The 19,009-nt window shown below is 45.5% G+C and overlaps 1 protein-coding gene across 3 annotated transcripts in view; it reads left to right on the top strand.

The window, feature by feature from the left end:
• The window catches only part of CREB3L2 (cAMP responsive element binding protein 3 like 2), a 112,436-nt gene that overhangs the window by 14,477 nt on the left and 78,950 nt on the right, over nt 1–19,009 (top strand). The gene's annotated exons all lie outside the window — the stretch shown is intronic.

Raw genomic sequence — 19,009 nt, 5'->3', positions numbered from 1 at the left:
TATACAATGCAGTATTGTTAACCATTGTCACGATGCTGTACATTCCATCCCCAGGACTTATTTACCTTACAACTGGGAGTTTGTAGCTTTTGATCACCTTTACCCTGATGTGGCCTGATTGCGACCAGATATTTAGGGGAAAAAAAACCCCTAAAAATTTCTTTAGTTGTTGCCTGAATCTTTTTAGGCTCCAAGGCCGGTATTGATTTGCATGACTGAGTTCGTGCTTCGAGTTTTCAGGCACCTGCTTCTGTGGAACTGAAATTCGTTGTAGGTTTTGAGGGGGTGGGTTGGCGGCAGGTGTTAACCTTCTTCAGGTCACAAGAGGGAAGACGAGAAGGGGTTGGCCCATTCCCTGTCCCTGCCATCCCCTGGACCAACCATCTGTAACTGGACATTGAGATCGTTTTCATTGTTTTTCTAATATAAATAGCATTTCTGGGGCTAATTGTGATAGGCTTAGGACTCCATTCACACGGGGAGAGTTGGGAAGGAATGGGAAGTGTGGTGGGGAACAGCCCCAGTGGGGCCCTGCCCACAGTGTCTGGAATGAGCCTGAAGGGCTCTCCGTCTGCTGGGCAATGCTCGGCCCCTGGGCCTTCCCCACAGAGCAGCTTTGGGTGCTGTGGATAAGCTGCAGCAAAGGGCATTTAAGCCACACGCTCCCCTGACCCACGGCCTGAGCTACGTTCAGCCTTTGACCTTCTAACGTAGTTGATATAAGTAGAGTTTAGCAAGAGACCTCCTCTGAGTTTGCTTTCTTGGGAAGCAGGGTTCTAAGTTGCTCTTCTGTGCCTTCCTTTCATCTGGATCAGCAGCATTCTATGCACAGAAGTTGCATGTAGGTTCTAGCATGTGGATGGACCCCCTTCTGTAACCTTGTTGTTACTTCGGCCATTTCAGTACGGCTTTGGGAAAGAGCTGTTAGAAACTGGTGCCCAAATGTCCAACCCTGCTGGAAGTTATGCATTTTTATTTTAAACCAAAAAAAAAAAACACATTGCTGATAGTGGGAGTGAATGCCAAAGAGAGAAACTCCTTAGCTATAGAGGCTAACGAGTTTGAACGAATCCCTGATGGTTCTTCTCTGTGGAGCTGCATTTCTGCAAAACAGCTGGCAATTTCAGAGACCCGTTAGCCCTTCGTTGGTTTTTTCATGAAATGCTGACGACTTCCGTGGAGAAGTTTGTTCTTTGGTATTTGCCAACCAAAAGAAAAATATCCTGGTGGGTTGATTTTTTTTTTTCATTGCCCTTTTGAGAAACCATTACCTGAGCCAAATTTGCTTTTAGAAAAAAAGAAAATAATCAAAACAAAACTAAGAACAAAAGTTTCAAGATTACAAGTATATAGATCACTTGGCTTCAAAATATAATAATTTAACCCTGGAAGCTTATGTTATGAATCAAGAAGTCCTGAGCTAGGCCTTCTGGGGCCGGTGTAGTGATTGAATGGTGCTGGTGGGGCTCAGGATTGTCCCACCTTTTTATTCTGCCATCTTTAGCAGGTAGCCCTTTGTCTTCATGGCCATTGCCTCATGACTGCAAAATGACTGCTTCACCTCCAGCATAACATCAGCCTCCCCAGTAGGGAGGAAATGGGAGGACAAAGTGGGGTAGTACCGGTATTAGAAAAGCTAACCTCTAAGCCGAATTCCTCTCAGGTCCCACTGGCCACTGCTCGCTGCGAGAGAGGGCAGAAGGTGAGTGTTTTAGCTGCAAAACTTGCTACCCTGAACAAGATTGGTATGTCCGTTAATGAGGAGGGAGGCAGGGTGGAGATTGAGTGGTCAAGTAGCAGTGTCTGCTACACTACAAAATGACACCTTCCCAAACTTATAGGATCATAGGTCTGGTAGGGACCTTTGAGATGGTCGAGCACAACCCCTTCATGACGCCCATAAGGGAACTGTTTATTTCCTACTATTTCTGCTCAGTGTGCCAAAAACCCCCGTTGCACTTTTCGGCACTCCTGGGCTGGGCTGCTCATCCCCTGATGTGTAAACTGTGGCCGGAATGTGAGTGGGCTGTGAAGAAGTCCCTTTCACTGGAGACGAGAGTGGCAGGCACATGGGCGGTGTGTGTATGGCAATCAAAGGTCTGATTATGCTTTCTCAGGAAAAGCAGCCAGCCAACAATAATTCCTGGGCTGCCTCTGAGTGCAGAACCTGGAATCTGGCCTCCTGGAGGGATCACAAGAGCCGTAGAAGACTTAGCCTTACCCTTGAGGAGCCAAGCCTGGCAGGGCCACCCGAACAATGGCCTGTGTGAGACAAAGCGGAGATGCGTGCTAACAAGGAAGAAAGCCCATGGCAGACCAAGTAGCCAGGCCGGGAGGGCGACTTGGAGGAACTGGCTGTGAGCAGGGATTTGTAAAGATTTATTATTTGGTGGAGAGCGATGGTGTGTAAAAACACTGGTTTGAGAGTAAGCAGCCTTGTCTGGTTGGAGCCATTTAATCACACCAGCCTGCAGCCTGGGGTGTTTTCTTTAGAAGAGCAGCCTTGAATCGACAGTGTTTATGGATTCCTCGCTGTGTGCACAGGGAGTATTAAGTTGGCCTCGTTTATTGGAACATATTGAAAGACCACTAACTCTGGACGAGCTTTCCCTTTGGATTTTGGGTTTCAATCCTCTTCTTCCCTTCCTAGGACTGCCTGCTGGCCCCGACCTTGCGTTTCTGCTCTTGCTTCTCCTGTCTGAGATTCCTTCCTTGGGGGCTCAGTCTGTCTCCTCAGTGCTGGATCTGTGTGTCCCCTAGCGCTCCAGGGCCTTCTCTAGCCTTGCCTTAGGGATGTGTGGTAGAGAAGGCAAAAATGAGGGGAGCAGTGTCTCAGAGGCTCTTAGCCCCACAGTGGACCAGGTGGATGGTATTTGGCATCAAGAGTATCTAGCCGTCTTAGCTTGGGCTGCCGTCACAAAATACCATGGACTGGCTGGCTTAAGCAACAGATATTATTTCTCACCTTCTGGAGGCTGGGAAGTCCAGGATCAGGGTGCTGCTGGCAAATTCTGCTCCTGCTGAGGGCCTCTTCATGGCTTGCGAATGGCTGCCTTCCCGCTGTGTCCTCACGTGGTGGGGAAAGTGAGCTCTGGTCTCTCTTTTTCTTCTTATAAGGGTGCTAATCTCATCATGGGGGTCCCACTCTCAAGAGGAGCTCAACTAAAGGGAGCTCTTCACCTGAATCCTGGACTGTTTGCCCCCTAAACTTAATGCTTCGTCTTTGTTTTTTGGGAATAAACTCCCCCTTTTTTTGAGACTGCTTAAGAAATGAGTGGCTTATGTCATAAGCAAAAAAAAATCTTGCTTATTAAAGTCATTTTGTAGTATTCTCAAGATACGGACTCAAAGTAGACAAAAGTTAAGCTGTCTTTTCTGGCCTTAAATGGAGGGCTCTGGCCCACATTTTCATTCATGAGCTAAACCATAGCTCACCCTTAATTTTTCTCCTTCTCTGCTCCCTGGTCCTCCCCCCATCGCAAATTCTTCTCCACATACATTTTGAATTCTGTTTGACCTCATATATGTTTCCTTTAAGCTGTTTAAATCATTTTTGAAACATAGTAAACATAAATACATTTTAAAAGCACAAACCCTCCTAGAGTCTGGTCTCAGCCTGGCGCTGGCTCACTCCTGGCCCGGCACAATCCCTGAAGGATGCTGGAGCATTTGCTTGGGTTCCATCCTGCCTGTCCCCACCCAGGCTTCCCTCTTGTCTCCTTCCTGTCCCTGTTTTTCCCTTCTTGTGTCCTTTGCTCTCCTCCTTTCTCTCTCTCTCCTGGGCCTTTCCCTTCTCTGACTGTGCTCTAAATCTGCCATCTTTCTAGAACTTGGCTCAGCCCTGATGGAGTGAGAACCTCAGCTCTGGGTTTGGAATCTGGTCTTAGATTCTCCTGCCTTGTTGCAAGGACTTGTGCTCCCCAGCTGGTGATGGCTTCCTGGAGGTTGTCACAGTAATGGTGTGCATCGTTAAGGGTCTTTGTGGGGATTGGAAGCTGCAGAACTGACTTTCCAAATGTATGGAGCAGGTGGGGGCACAGGAGGGGTCACATTGTGGAGCAACTGGGCCCATGTATGAAGCGCAGGAGGAGGCAGGAGAGGAGCTAGGCACGCTTAGAGGTCACTGAGGAATTTTATTGGCGAACAGTGGAAAAATTCTTTCCTATTTTGCCTTTCTTGGTTTTGTTTTCCCCCTTAGTTGAAATACTGAGAGCCTCCAGCCTGTAACTCTACCAGTTCTGGGGCCTCTCTGAGCAAGCCTAGTCGTGTATTTTAGGAACCTGGTCCCCTGGTTGGGGAAATCTGGATCTAGGTTTGCTCTTACTGGTGTCTTTGGTTTTGTTTTTTGAGGAAGATTAGCCCTGAGGTAACATCTGCTGCCAATCCTCCTCTTTTTGCTGGGGAAGACTGGCCCTGGGCTAACATCCGTGCCCATCTTCCTCTACTTTATATGTGGGACGCCTACCACAGCATGGCCTGTCAAGCCGTGCTGTGTCCTCACCCTGGATCTGAACCGGTGAACCCTGGGCCACTGAAGTGGAACGTGGGCAGTTAACCGCTGCGCCACTGGGCCAGCCCCTACTGGTGTCTTTGATGCTTAGGGTAAGCCCTGGGCACCAGAAAACATTCCTGCCCCTTTCTCCAGTTGTGTTTGTCCAGGCCTAGGGGTGTGGCCCCCCATCTGAGTTCTTCTTAACTGGGCCTCTGGTCACCTGCTTGGCTGACGTCACCCCCAAGTTGCCTCAGGCCAGATGAACCCCCTGGAACCATGAGGCTCCTGCTGCGACCACGTCTACTGCCTAGAGCAATGGTTCTTGATCTTGGCTGCACCTTATAATGACCTGGGAGCTTAAAAAATATCGATGCCTGAATCCCAGCCCCAGAGCTTCTGATCTAATTGGTTCTGAGATGAGGCCTGGGCAGCAGGATTTTTTAACAGCTTCCCTGGTGATTCCAAAATGAAACTGAGGTTGAGAACTGCTGGTTGGGGGCTTTGCTACTCAAAATTTCCACGGACTGGCAGGATCAGCATCACCTGGGAGTTTGTCACAGCTGCAGAATCTTAGGCCCCACCCCAGACTTTCTCGATGGTGATCTGAGGATCAGTGGCTCACCATCTGATTCCTGTGTGTTCAAGTCTAAGAACTCCTGGCTAGAGTGTCCTGCTGCCCCTCCTGTGAGGCCGACTGGATCCCCACCCTGCCACACTGCACCAAGTACCCATGCCAGGTCAAGCTAGATGGAGCCCAGGAAACTGGGCCCCTCATGAACCTTTCTAGGGGGTCAGTTCTATATCTGGATTAAGCTTCCTGTTCCCTCCCTTCCTGACTAATCCCTTTTTTTTCTTTTTAAAGATTGAGCTAACAACTGTTGCTAATCTTCTTTTTTTTGTCTGCTTTTTCTCCCCAAAGCCCCCCAGGACACAGTTGTATATCTTAGTTGTGGGTACTTCTAGTTGTGGCATGTGGGACGCCGCCTTACTGTGGCCTGATGAGCGGTGCCATGTCCGTGCCCAGGATCTGAACCAGCAAAACCCTGGGCCGCCGAAGTGGAGTGTGCGAACTTAACCACTCAGCTACGGGGCCAGCGCCCTGACTAATCCCTTTTATACCATCCACTTGGGAGTCCAGCATGTTCCACTGACAGGGGTGCAAGGATCTGGGCAGCAATCCTATTCTGAAATTAGAGGCCAGTGGGACAGGTTGCAGCCTGTGCTTTGGGGTATCTTGGCCTGACAGCCTGACCTCGGGGTGCTGTGCCTGGTCAACCCAGCAGAGTTTGCCCTGCCCTGACCCTGTCGGGTGGAAGTAGGAAAATCAGACTAAAACAAAAGTTTCGTGAAAGGTCATGAATAAAACATGCTCGACCTGGGACGATTGGAGCAGAGATGACAGGTGCACAGCACGGGCGTTTTTCTTCCTTCCCTTGCCTGCAGCAGACACCTCCTTCTGAACCTGGCTCTTTTACCTTCTGAACTCACACTGGACCCTAGTTCCTCTCTCAGCAGGGCACTCCAGGCAGACATTGCCACTTCCTCAGATTTGGCACTTAAGATACCACTGTTTCAAATTTTCTTTTTCCCAGGGTGGCATCATTTACTCCTCTTATTGTGATTCTCGAGTTTTGTCGCACAACTTCTGAGTTCTCCAGTAACCTCTGAGATGCCATCAGTGCCTTTCGCCTCACTTGCTGCTCAGTTGTCTTCCCAGGCAGTTGGTGCAATGAATGCCCGTGTCTCCGTGATTGTCACCCAAGTCTCCATTCCACAACTGTTTGTCAGTGCTGCCGTGGGCTGGGACTTAGGGAGGCACAAACTTCATAGGGCCCCGGCCCCCTGCCTCACTGAATCACCCCTGCTGCCCTAACTCGAACAGGCCTCAGTTGCTTTCGTTCCTCTTCACTTGGTGGGAATAACAATCGATGGACTGGATCATTTAGCTTCCTGATCCCCAGTATCATTGCCTGAACGGAGTCCTACATTCTTTCCTACCCCCCATTATTTGAAAACGGTGAGACCTGATTTACTAACTTTCATAGCATCAGGGCCGACCATTACCACCTTCCTGGACCATCTGCCTTTAGGTTGACTTGAGCTCAGGCGTCAGGCAGGTCAAGGAGTGAGGCTGATCGGAGTTAGTGAGCAGGGAGCAGGGAGCAGGAGGTACTGGAGAGAGTGGGAGAGCTCGGGACCTGTTCAGAGGAAGCAGCAGTCACTCAGCTCCAACAGACTCTTGCCAGACAGGAATTTGGACTCAATACTGGCAGGTGATTTGGCTTTAAAAGAAGCCAGAAATACAGGTTTTTGTGTAAATCTCTTGCTTTTTAAAAGTTGCCCCCCTATGTTCCACCAACATATTAAGGAAAAAAAAAAACCAGCTGTCTTATAGGCCATTCAGAGATAAAGCTTGGACTCTCCCGAAATTCACAGAACTTTAACAGATGCTCTAACCTGTGTAAACTGAGCTGACATCATCCCAGACTGAGGCACGGCCCTCCCAGGTTGAAGTTTATCTGCGTTTCATAAAAAGAGTGCTGTTTCTGCACCCATCTGAAATGCTTCCGGGGTTAGAACCAGAAATGGCTTCAGGACATTTTATTTGCTTTGTCCTGACTGCTTTTCAAGCTCATCTTTTCTATTGTTAAGTCTGTTTTGAGAGAGCTTATCCTATTTGACTTTGATTTCAATTTTTCTGTAAACCGCTTTCAGATTACAAAAATGTGGTCAGAAGTCAGCTCATTTACATTTTGGGTTCATTGAGCTCGATAGTCTCTAATTTAATTTTGTTTATCTTGGCCTTATTTGCTTCATTTGTAAAGTGGGATGATAATACCCACTGATTTTTTTTTTTTAAGATTGGCACCTGAGCTAACATCTGTTGCCAATCTTTTTTTTTCCCCTCTTCCTCTCCCCAAAGTGCACCCCCCAAGTACGTAGTTGTATATTCTAGTTGTAGGTCCTTCTGGTTGTGCTGTGTGGGACGCCGCCTCAGCATGGCTTGTTGAGTGGTGCCATGTCTGCACCCAGGATCCGAACTGGTGAAACCCTGGGCCACCGAAGTGGAGCACGTGAACTTAACCACTGGGCCGTGGGGCCGACCCTGATACCCACTGATTTTACAGAGTTGATATGAGGATTAAATGAGATTATTTATGTGGAATCATTTTAGAAAAGGGTAAGAATGCCCTCTAATTGTAAGGTATTAAGTTCAAATTAAAAGACACTGCCGGGTACTGCTCCTACACTTCTTAAACCAAGGTTTATTGGTGTTGCTATCTATTGTCTTCTACAGGAAATTAACATCCAGGCTTTTCTGATACTGCTACTAAGTATTTGATTAGGTGCCCAGTGGGTTATACCAAGATTCTTCCCAAGAATCTGGCTTATCTATACCAAGATAGTCACTATCTGTCATTCCTTTTTCTGGACTCCTATAGGTATTATCTGTCCCCACAGTTTCATTTTGCAATTTTTGTGCTGTCACGTAATCATTTCACGTGTGTGCTCTTGGTCTCTATGAGAGCAGAAATGGAGGTGCTGCTGCTTCAGTGGCTGCTACCACTGGAGCATTCTGCTTCTGGATTATCTGGACTAAAAAACCTAGGAGGATTTGTTGCTGGGCCTCCTTTCTCCCTAGATTCTGAGAAGAATCTAGAATTCTGAGAAGACCTGCAGCCTCATTTCCATGCAGCCTTCCCCTGTAGATTGGAGGCAGCATGAGGGGGAGAAGGAAACTGGCAAGGATGGAGGCGGGTAGCCAGGGAATGTCTCTAGAGCTGTCTCTCCTGCTGCAGCCTCAGTTCTAAGGCGAGTCTTTCCAACCCCACCCCTGCATCCTTTGCCTTGTGCGTTTGTCGGTTGTGTGTGTCGGTGTGCATATACAAGAAGACTGAGAGCTGCAGGCTGCATAGCTTGTGGCATTCTTTCATCTCCACCCTCTGGCCTCTCCCACTCCCACCCGTCATGGCTCATGGGAAGCAGGTGCATTCTCACCTCTCCCTTTGTCTGCGCGTTCAAATTACCTGGGGAGATTTAAAAAAATACTGATGCCTGAACCCCATTCAAGGATAAATCAAAATTTCTGGAGATGAGGCATAAGAATTTTTTACGTAGTCCCCAGATCAGATTTGTATTTGTACTGAGATCTGCAATTTACCATGTAAAACGTAAAAAGGAAAGTGGAGTGATAGATGAATAGATTGGTGGATAGATTTGTAATAAAGCAAAAACAATAAAATGTTAAGGGTAGAACCTAGGTGGTAGGCATACAGTATTCATTATAAAATTCTTTCAACTCTGCTCTGATTTACATTTTTCAAAGTAGAATGTTGGAAAAAAGTCCTTCCACACTTCTCCAGATGATTAATTTGGGGCTGATGCCACCCAAGGCTTGATGGTGGAGATGGGTAGAGAGAGCATGCATCTGTGTCGTGGGAAAAGAGTGTAGGGTCAGCAGCTTTCGGTACTTGCCTGGTGGCTGGGCGGCCATTGTACATTTAGGAAAGCAACCCCAGGAAGACCCCAGAGAGAAAGTTGGTGAGAGCAAACTCTGGGCTGATAAAATATCCATGTCGAACTCAAAACTTGATTAATTGAAATTCTGAGTGCCATTGCTTCACATATTAGTGTAGAGAAAATAGATGTTTTTGAAAGATGCTGACTCTTATATAGGAACATCTGGTTCTTCCATATGGGAGAAGAATCTTGGAGCTGGAGAAACCAACGAGGGTCGTATGGTCCAACCTCCCACTCAGTGCCTTTCCCAATGGCCTGCTCCGAATTGCATTTCATTTGTGCAGCTGGACAGAATGATTCTAAGGTCACTGTTTGGAGGGTGAAATCACTTTTAATTCCAGCAAATGAATATAGTTGAAAACAGTTTTCCTAAGGGAGAAATAAAAGCTGTTTTGTGCAAGGCTTGGTTGCCCCTCTCTTTCCTGCTATTTTAAAATTGGGTGTAGAGGCAGTAGAAGATGACGAGGCCTCGAGAAGTGGGTTGTGTGGTGCTCGTGTTTCGCTTCTCACTGACTCATGGGTGCAGTCCTCCCTGAAATGTGCAGAATAAAGTCTCTCTCTACCTTCCCTGCTCCCCCAACTTCGTTCGGCTCTTGAGGAGTACAGAAGTAAAGGCCCTTCTGTCCTGCCTGTGGGGCTGGGGAACAAATGACAAAGGCCCTTTAAGGGAGGGAGAAGGGCGGGAATCCTGCAGATGTGAGGTTACAGTGTGTCAGCCAGTCCCCTGGGAGCTGCAGCCAGCTTATTGCAGAGGCCTAAGTCCGGGACTCATTTGTGGGTTCTGGAAAAGAAATACCCTGCTGATTATGAGTAACTCTAAGCCCACTTCCCAGAGCCTCTTGGGCTCACAGAGAACTCAGACAGTCTGTTCTGCTAGACTTTTTGGAGCTTTGATATGGATTAAACTCCTGCCCGGTCCTGTCTGTTACAACTACCAGCCTTGTTGAGCTTGATCTGTAACCTTTCTTTCAGTTTCTACACCTATAAAATACAGAGAGATATTAGCCCCCAAGCCCTTTTGGTGTTTATAGTAACTAATTTTATAGTGCTTTACAGTTTATAAAATCCATTCACATCCATGTTCTCCTTTGAGTCATACAACCTTCTAAAAGTGTCTCGGGGCTCCATGCTGAAATGTCAGCTCTTCTCACTCTGGAACCTTCTCTTGGGCAACTTCTGTCATTTCAATTACCATCTATATTATGATAAGCCAATAACTTACATCTTGAGCCTGGATCTCTCTCCATGACCTGAGTTGCCAGTTTGTCTCTCCACTGGGCTGTCTCAAAGTTTCCTCAACAAAATACATCAAAGACTGAGCTTATGATGCTTCTCTCCCCAGGTTCCACCCCAAGCGTGCTCCCTATCTCAGCAAATGGTGCAGTCATCCATCCGTTCCAGCAGGCCAGGCACCTAGAAGCCATTCTAGACGTCATCCTCTCCCTAAACCCTCATATCCAATCTGTCACTCAGTCCTATGGACCTTTTCCTCCTAAATGTCTTGACTCCATCCACTTTCCATCTCCTCAGTTGCCTCATTAGGACAATGCTATCCCCATCTTTTACCAGGACTACTGCAGTAACCTATTATCAACTGTCCTCACATCTATGTTGTCTTCTCTCCTTCTTATCATTCCCAAATTTAGGAGAAATCTTTACAAAATGCAAATATGATTAGGTCATTGTCATTCCTTAAACCCCTCAATGGCTTTGTATTGCTGACATGATAATAGCACAATCCCTAAGAAGGCCTTCAGCTCCCTCTGTGGTTTGACCTCTGTATACCTCTTCCCTGGCAATCTATGCTCCAGCCATAAGAACCACTGTCGTCTTTTTAAATTCTTTAAATATATTCCTTCCTGCCACAGGGCCTTTGGACATGCTATTCCCCCTGTCTGGAACCCTCCTCCTCCCCCTCCTCTTTTCCCAGTTAACTGCTGCTTATCCATTAGATTGACTTAAGCCTTAAGGAAACTCTCCCTGTTCTTAGAGATCTGGGTTCTTTTAGTTCAGAGGAGTTACAACATTTTGTATTTTATGTTCATTATTTTGATTGATTGACATCTTCTGTCTCATTAGTGTAAGTCCCAATAGAGAAAGGATCTGTTTGCTTTGCATCACCATTGTACCCCAGTACGCAGTACTCAGAAATATTGGTTCAGTGAATTACCTCAATGGGGTAGGTATGACAAGTCTTTTTATTCACAATTCTTTACACAAGGAGGTTGGTTTTTAAAAAAGGCAGATGTTTGGCATTATTTCTTTTATTTCTAATTTTATAGTATGCATATTTCTGCCTCTGATTGGTTCTTTCTTCCTTCATTTCTCATTCCCAGCTGACTCCGGCTTTGCCCCAGCAGAGTCATTGATGAGCAATCATTGGTTTGGAAATGCTCCTCAGAACATACAGCGCCAACTCATAGAATGTTTTTGGACGGCTAGAAATCTCGTGAAAACTTGCATAATTAACTATTGGAGAATTTAACTGTGAATATGGATAGGAGAGTCATTAATTAGAAACTCTGTATGAGTCATTGTTTAATCAATAGAAATGGGTTTTTTAGAGGAGGGTTTGGAGACTGAATTGTAAAGCTCTGGCTGACTGAGACGCCTCTTGCCCTTCTCACATTTTGCCTGCATGGCATTAGGAGAAAAAGCCTGTCCCTTCTAATGTCTCAGATCCACCATAGTAAGTCTCAGAGCAGAGAAATGTAGCTGGTGTCAGATGGGCCCTATGCTGCTGCTTTCTTGACTTTAGGACGTCTCCCGTTACCTTGTCCTTGCTCCCTCGGAGGAACACAGTAGACTAATGTGCTCTAGCTGTGCTTTCTTCCAGCTCCCAAGGGCCACGTGGCTCTCCATTGTGTTCAAAGAGAACAGGCCCCTGTGGGTCACTGTCTAGGAAACTCTGTCGAGTATTCCTTGCTGTAGTTCTTAGCCGACTTAGTAAAAGTTTCTCCACTTTGAGCATACACCCACCATGAGCTTATGGATTCAGAGCACAGCCGGGATCTCCACCCCTTAGGACCCAAGGCTTCTATGACTAAGTCCATGATTAGTTGAGGAATTTCAAACCATTTCAGTCCTTCATACTAGCCTATTTCTTCAATTTTCTGGTGTGGGTTTGTTGTGTGTATGTGTGTGTGCGCGCGCGTTTTCCCACGTGTAAATGTTTTTACAGAGGCTCTGAAGCCTCTATCCTTGCATTGGCATTTTGGGACATTCCCCAAATCAAACAGGAGGACTGTGTTGCCCGGGTGTCCATATGGGAACTTGCTGATGTGAAAATTCTCCCTGTGTTGATTGATCCATAATGATTTATGAATGAATATTACAGAGACCTGGTGTTTAGTTCCCTTTGATGACTGTGGAATTCAAAATAAGAAATCTACCCTTATTCTAGATTCATTGTTTTGTTTTTTCTTATCAAGAACTGTTATTATGCTTAATCAGCATTCAGACATTTTTCCATGAATATTTCTTTTATATAGCCATAATTCATATTTTTCCTATAGCTTTTGTGTCATACTCACATTCAATGATAGACATTTTTCTTATTTTAATACTTATCTATTACTTTTTAATGCCTATGTATTATTAAATTTTGTGTATGTTTGTATTTCTTAACTAAATATCCAAGTGTTAAAATTTTAGATTATATTCCTTTTTATTCTCTTTTAAATAAGTTGGCTTAATTTTTAATAATTTTAGAAAGGTGAAAAGGGACAGAATATGTATTATAAACATTCTGTGGCTTTTTGTGACTGTCCAGAGAAGTCCGTGATTAAGGGCAGAAGAACATGTGGTAAGAGAGTTTGCAATGGGAGTGAGACCCCTCGAAGGGCATTCCGGTTGCACAGAGTAAGGTTGTGAGTTCTGCGTGGCCCACTCGTCACAGCATTGCAGCAGAGTGAGCGAGTTCTGTGGGGTATGCAGCTTCCCTTAGTGTCCTGTGGAACAACTGAGATGTCTTCCAAAACTTTTTTTGTTTAAATATGTAACTCAAATTCTGGGAATAAATGGGCAACTTTAGGCTCTGTGTATACTTGATTTTTTCTTTCAAAGTTGTGTATCTTTCAGTATTCCTGTTAACTGAATTCAGGGAGTATGTTCCTCCTGATGCTGGAAGCGTACTCGAGACTTTTTAGAAGTGTGGATATTCTGCCGTGTCTCACGCCGAGACACACAGTTATAAAGTCAGCACGGCATAGGTGGATATGCACTGCATAACGGTTCTTCTGTAGGCTGGAGAAATAGCCAGAGGAGAAATCTGTTCTTAGAACAAGGCACATGCTGTTGGTTCCAGACATTCTTTCTTGCTGGAGGATACAAAAGTGGTGTTTAACGGCTGCTGGCCCCACGCCCACGCTCCGGCCCTGTGGAATGTGCTCTGTCTGGGCCACACTCTCAGTCATCAAGGCAGTTACTGTGGGGAAGGGAGAAGCCAGCCCTCCAGGTCCTTGGCCTGAGCTTTCCCTGCCAAGAGAAGGGATCTGTTTTGACTTTGGGCTTCCTACCGAGCCCCTGCCCCACTCCGTGAACTGTCCTCACAGATGGAGGCTCATTTTTCTTTATCACAGTTGCCATTTCTCCATTGCAAGTGCTTCACTGTGAATGTAAAATTAGGAAACAGAGTTTATGAGAAACTTCATTTGGTAAAGAGGCGTCACCCTGTTCTCCCGTTAAAGACATGACGTAGGATCGATTCCAATTTCTATGGTTTTTGGCAGATGCTATCTTTCTGAGATTGCTTCTCTGTGTTTTATGTAAGAGGAAGAGAGAAAAAGAAAATTCTAAAACACAATAGTCACCTTGTCCTTTGGGCAGGTTAAGTGGGGATAGTGTTACATATTCTGTACTTTCTCATATCAATGATAATGATAACCTTTGTGAATGTTCTCATTTAACTCTCACAATCAACCCCTTGAGTTAGGTACTGTTTTTGGCCCCATTTGCAGGTGAGGAAACTAAGGCTTGAAGAGGTTAAGTCGCTTGTCCTGCACATCAGTGGTACGCGGTATCCAGTGCAGGCAGCCTGAATCCAGAGCTGGATGAGCTTTTATTCCCCACATACCCGTGCTTCAAGGTCAGGAGGAGGAGCTTATCGGGTACATGGAAATGTCCTGAGGCTTATGGAAGTGTTCGCCTCTTAGGTTGAAGCTAATTTATCATTTTTTTTCCTCTAAATTTTTTTGGCAAAAAGGTTTGTTTGAAAAATTTCAAACCTGAGAAAGTTGTAAAATTAGTACAGTGAAGACATATATCCTTCAAATAAAGTCCCCAGTTATTAATATATTACCATATTAGCTTACCTCTGTTTTTCTGCATATGTGTGTGTGTATTTTGGTTTTCTTTGCTGGTCCTTTAAAAGTTAGTTGAGACATTATGACTATGTCATCTCTAAATACTTTAGCAGGTGTCTTTGGAGAACAAAGGCATACTCCTAAGCAACCTCAATGAAAATCATATCGCTCAAAAAAATTTACATTGATGCACTGTGATTTCCTAATATGTCCACGTTCAAATGACCCCAGTCATTCCCCAAATGTCCTTTATAGCAGGATTTTTAAAAATCCAGTATCCACTGAAAGATCAGACATTGCTTTTATGATCTGCGATCTTGATATCATGCACATTCTCTTCTCACACTGGGGGCAGTTTGCTTTGGCTTAACTGCAAAGATCAGAGATTTTGCTGCAGCTCCAGATTCTCCCGTCTCTCTCCACTAAGCAGCCTCTCGAATGTCCTCACTTGACACAGTTTGTTTTACTGGGCACCACATCGTCTTTCTTCCTCTGTCTCCTTTGCTCTGCTTTTTTTCTTCATTCTTTCTTCTCCTTCCTTTCCTTTTTCCTTCCTCATTTTCTTTTCCCCTTCCTCTCCTTTCTCCCTCCTTTTCCCTCACCACCTATACTGTTCACAAGACTTGTTCTTATGCACTGTGATTATTTTATGCTTCAACTTGGAGACTGATGGTGTGGTGGGGGAGAGCTGCCACATTGGCTTCATCTGTGGGTTGGGACAGAGAGCAGGTGGTGGGGTTGAGGGGGGGTGTACTGGGAGACTGACCGAGCGTAGACCCTGTAGGAGGAGGCTCAGACAGCCTGGCACAGCATGAGGCTAAGAGGATGTGAGAGTGACCAGCTCCAGTCCGGGGAGACATCAGCAGTGGAGGATGGGGAAAGGACAGGCTGTGCCAAGATGGCGTAGAAATGGCACTGTGGTGTATTGGAAAGACTGTGGACTTTGAAGTCAGATAGACAGCTTAAAATAGCAAGTCTTTACTGGCTAGCAGTACGATCTTAGGAAAATAATTTCACTTTCTACATCTCGTGTTCTTTACCCACAAATGGAAAAAGTAATATCTACTTTGAGTATTGTATTGAGAATTAGGGATAATACGTGTTAAAGCAAAGACTCTGGCACAGTCAGTGCTCAATAAACAGTGTTTATGTGGAGTTAGGTATTTACATAGTGTCCCAACAGGTGGATGGAGCGCTGCAGTGAAGGGAATCCTGGGTAGGTAATGGTTGTAAGTTCACGCAGGTGGCCAATTTGAGACTGACCTGTCAGTGAATGGAAGAAGATCCTTCAGAATGGAGTTCAGGGCAGGCTTCCTGTACTGGGAGGGAAACGTGTAAGCCAGCTTCCAGTAATCAGGAACAAAGCTCCAGTTGGAAGCCATGGGGTTTGGGATCTGGAAGAAAATCCAAGTGCCTGATCTGAACTATCCCATCAGCTTCAGGTGAATGACAAGGGTGACATGCTGCTGAACCATGCGGAGCATCTCTTGTTTTGGCTTAGCACTGGGAAGGAACCAGGAAGGATCCGCTGTGGGAGGGGGCTCAGATTCAAGCTAAGCCTGCCATTTATTCTCTTTTTAGATCTGCTGTTGGTGGGATGAGACTATTACATTAAAGAGGCTCTTTTCTTCTTGGGTACTTGGCCTGAAGTTAGGTAAATTGTCTCTCTGTAGATGATCATACCTTGCTTATGAGCTCAGAGCCCAAACTGCTGGGCTGATCTTGATTCACTCCCCTTCTGTCTTAGTCAGCTTGAGTTGCCATAACAAAATACCATAGACTGGCTGGCTTAAACAACAAAGGTTTATTTCTTCCAGTTCAGAGAGAGAGAGAGGGAAAGAGAGAGTACAAGCAAGTGAACTCTCAGATCTCTTCTTGTAAGGGCACTGATCCCATCATGAGGACCCTACCCTCACGACCTCATGTTTACCTAATTGCCTCCCAAAGGCCCCACCTCCAAATACCATCACATTGGGGGTTGGGGCTTCTATGGGTAAATCTGGGGGGAGCACAAACATTCAGTCCATAACACTCTCCTTCCGCGCCCCCATTCCCAGATACTTGAGAATCTGTATGTAGTGAGAGATACTACCTTGAGGAGCATGCTGCTCATATGTATTATAGAGAAGCAGAAAAATGATTCAGAACCACAGTTCTTGCAGCTGGTCAATTAAAAGTGTTTACAAGGGAACTCTGACTCTCCTATTGCATTGGTTCTTCCTTTTTCCCTCTAATTTTTATAATTTCCTTATTATTATTATTTTTCATTCTAGAGACACGAAACTGAGGCAAAATATGTTCTTTGTAAAACTTCCAGTTTGAACTTTCTATAGCCAAAAGTGATGCATTCTTCCCCTTCTCTCCAAAAGATTAGCTTGTTCCAAGCTTTCCCTTTTCTGAGCCATGGCTAGAATCAACACACACTTCTTAAATATGTGCATTCAACACCAGGAAGAACGTGGTGAACCAAAGAAGAACTCCTTTCTCCTGAGCACTGGTTCATCAATGTGTTTCCAGTTTTCTTTGTTGACTGAATTTGCTTTTGTTCTTACCTGCTTTCTGAAAGAGCATTAAGTTGCAATCTAAGCTTATTAGGACATAGTTTTTAAAAGTATTTAAGCAAGGTGTATAATCAAAATAACATACAATCTATTTCACAAATTATAAAGTAATACGCATTAGGATATAATTTGAGAAGAGGCAGCTAGCCCTGTGGTTTCACTTTCTGGAAGGGTTTCATGGCTGTTCACATTTGTCCCTCTTCTCTGGTCTGTGTCTTCTTTGACTCCCCTGCCTTGGTCAGCTGGTACCCCCAACCCCAGCTCCCTAAGTCCCTGATCCCGTCAGTGAACAGCAAGTCACTTCCCTAGTGCCCAGTATTCTCAACCTGTGCTGCGTGGACCAGCAGCAGCATCTGAGAACTGGTTAGAAATGCATATTCCTGGGCCCCACCCAGACCCGCTGAATGAGAAACTCTGGGGGTGAGTCCCAGCCATCTGTGTCTTAATAGAGCTCCAGGTGATTGTGATACATGCTTGCGAGGGCCTGAGTGTTTGTCCTGCCCAAATTCAGACATTGAAATCCTGACCCCCGATGTAATAGCATGTGGCGGTAGCCCTTTGGGAGGTGAATGGGATTTAGTGTCCTTATAAAAGAGACCCCAGGGGCCGGCCCAGTGGTGCAGTGGTTAAGTTCGCACGTTCCGCTTCTCGGTGGCCCGGGGTTCGCCGGTTCGGATCCCGGGTGTGGACATGGCACTGCTTGGCACGCCATGCTGTGGTAGGCGTCCCACATATAAAGTAGAGGAAGATGGGCACGATGTTAGCTCAGGGCCAGGCTTCCTCAGCAGAAAGAGGAGGACTGGCAGTAGTTAGCTCAGGGCTAATCTTCCTCAAAAAAATAAATAAATAAATAAAATAAAAGAGACCCCAGAAAGATCCCTGGCCCCTTCTGCCATAGGAACACACAGTAAGAAGGTGTTGTCTGTTAGGAAGTGGACTCTCACCAGACACTGAATCTGCCAGCACCTTGATCTTGGACTTCCCAGCCTCTGGAACTGTGAGCAATAAATTTCTGTTGTTTATCAGCCACCCAGTCTATGGTATTTTGATATAGCAGCCTGAATGGACTGAGATAATGCTAAAGTTTAAGAATTTCTGCATTAGACCAGGAAGCTAGATTCAGTGGATTTATCTCCCAGTTGCTGACTTTGGCATAAATAACAGCACTTTATTTTGCTCCTCCTCAGAGGTAGAATTGGACAATTTTAAGTGGAGTAAGACCTTAGAGCTCACCCCAGTCAGTGCACTTCACCAGAGAAGAGAGCATGTGGCTTGGCGCCCAGCTTTGCAGACAGTTGCATCATTCAGATGGGAACCCAGGGCTTTCTGTTTCAGCTCCTAGGTCCTCACATGGGCCATGTTCCTTCTCTAAGACTGTTTAATCAATGCTTTCTGAGGCCAGGGTTCCTGGTAAGGTGGCCCAAGGAAATATTCCAGAAGAACCACTAGCATTGGCTTAATCATCTGTGTGTTCTCTTAACACTTTAATAATAATATTCTGATATTTCAGAAGTAGGCTCCAAAGCCTTGAAATCCAGTGGCTTTTGTCATTGATTTTATTTCATTAGTCTAGAAGAAAAAAAAAAATCAAATGCTTAAACTGGCAGAATTCCACATTTTTCTGTCTTTTTTGACTCTTGTTCTCCTATAATGAGTGAAAAATGTTTGTGTGCTTGTGTGTGTATGATATGTGTTTGAGAGAGAGAAAGAGGGAGGAGAACGAACTTTCTGTTTATAGGAAAATTGTTAGCTGTCTGAAGAAGACGTGATTACACAGTTGGCAAGAGTCTGCGCAGTTGGGCACTGCCCTCCACAGTGTCCGTCTATCTAACTCTGGTTTTGGGGTTTGCTGCATTTTGAGTGTCTTCACACAGGCACTTTCTTCATCTATCTTGTTGCCCCATTGGATAATCCCCATAGTGGAACTTGATTTTACTCACTGCTATGCTGGCTTGTGATTTTCTCTGATCTAAAGAAAAGTCTAGAATTTGAAGAATTTGGAAGCAGTTTGTCCAGATAGTTCCACGATGCGTCCTGCCTTGCACATCACGCCTGTCCTTGTCTTTCCCTCCTTGGGGGCAGGGGGCCCACAGAAAGCCTTTACCTGGATGATCTCGTTTGTCTGGATGGCT

This window comes from Equus caballus, chromosome 4 (assembly GCF_041296265.1).
Source record: "Equus caballus isolate H_3958 breed thoroughbred chromosome 4, TB-T2T, whole genome shotgun sequence".
Classification (NCBI taxonomy): domain Eukaryota; kingdom Metazoa; phylum Chordata; class Mammalia; order Perissodactyla; family Equidae; genus Equus; species Equus caballus.
This window is presented reverse-complemented; position numbering and strand designations above follow the sequence as displayed.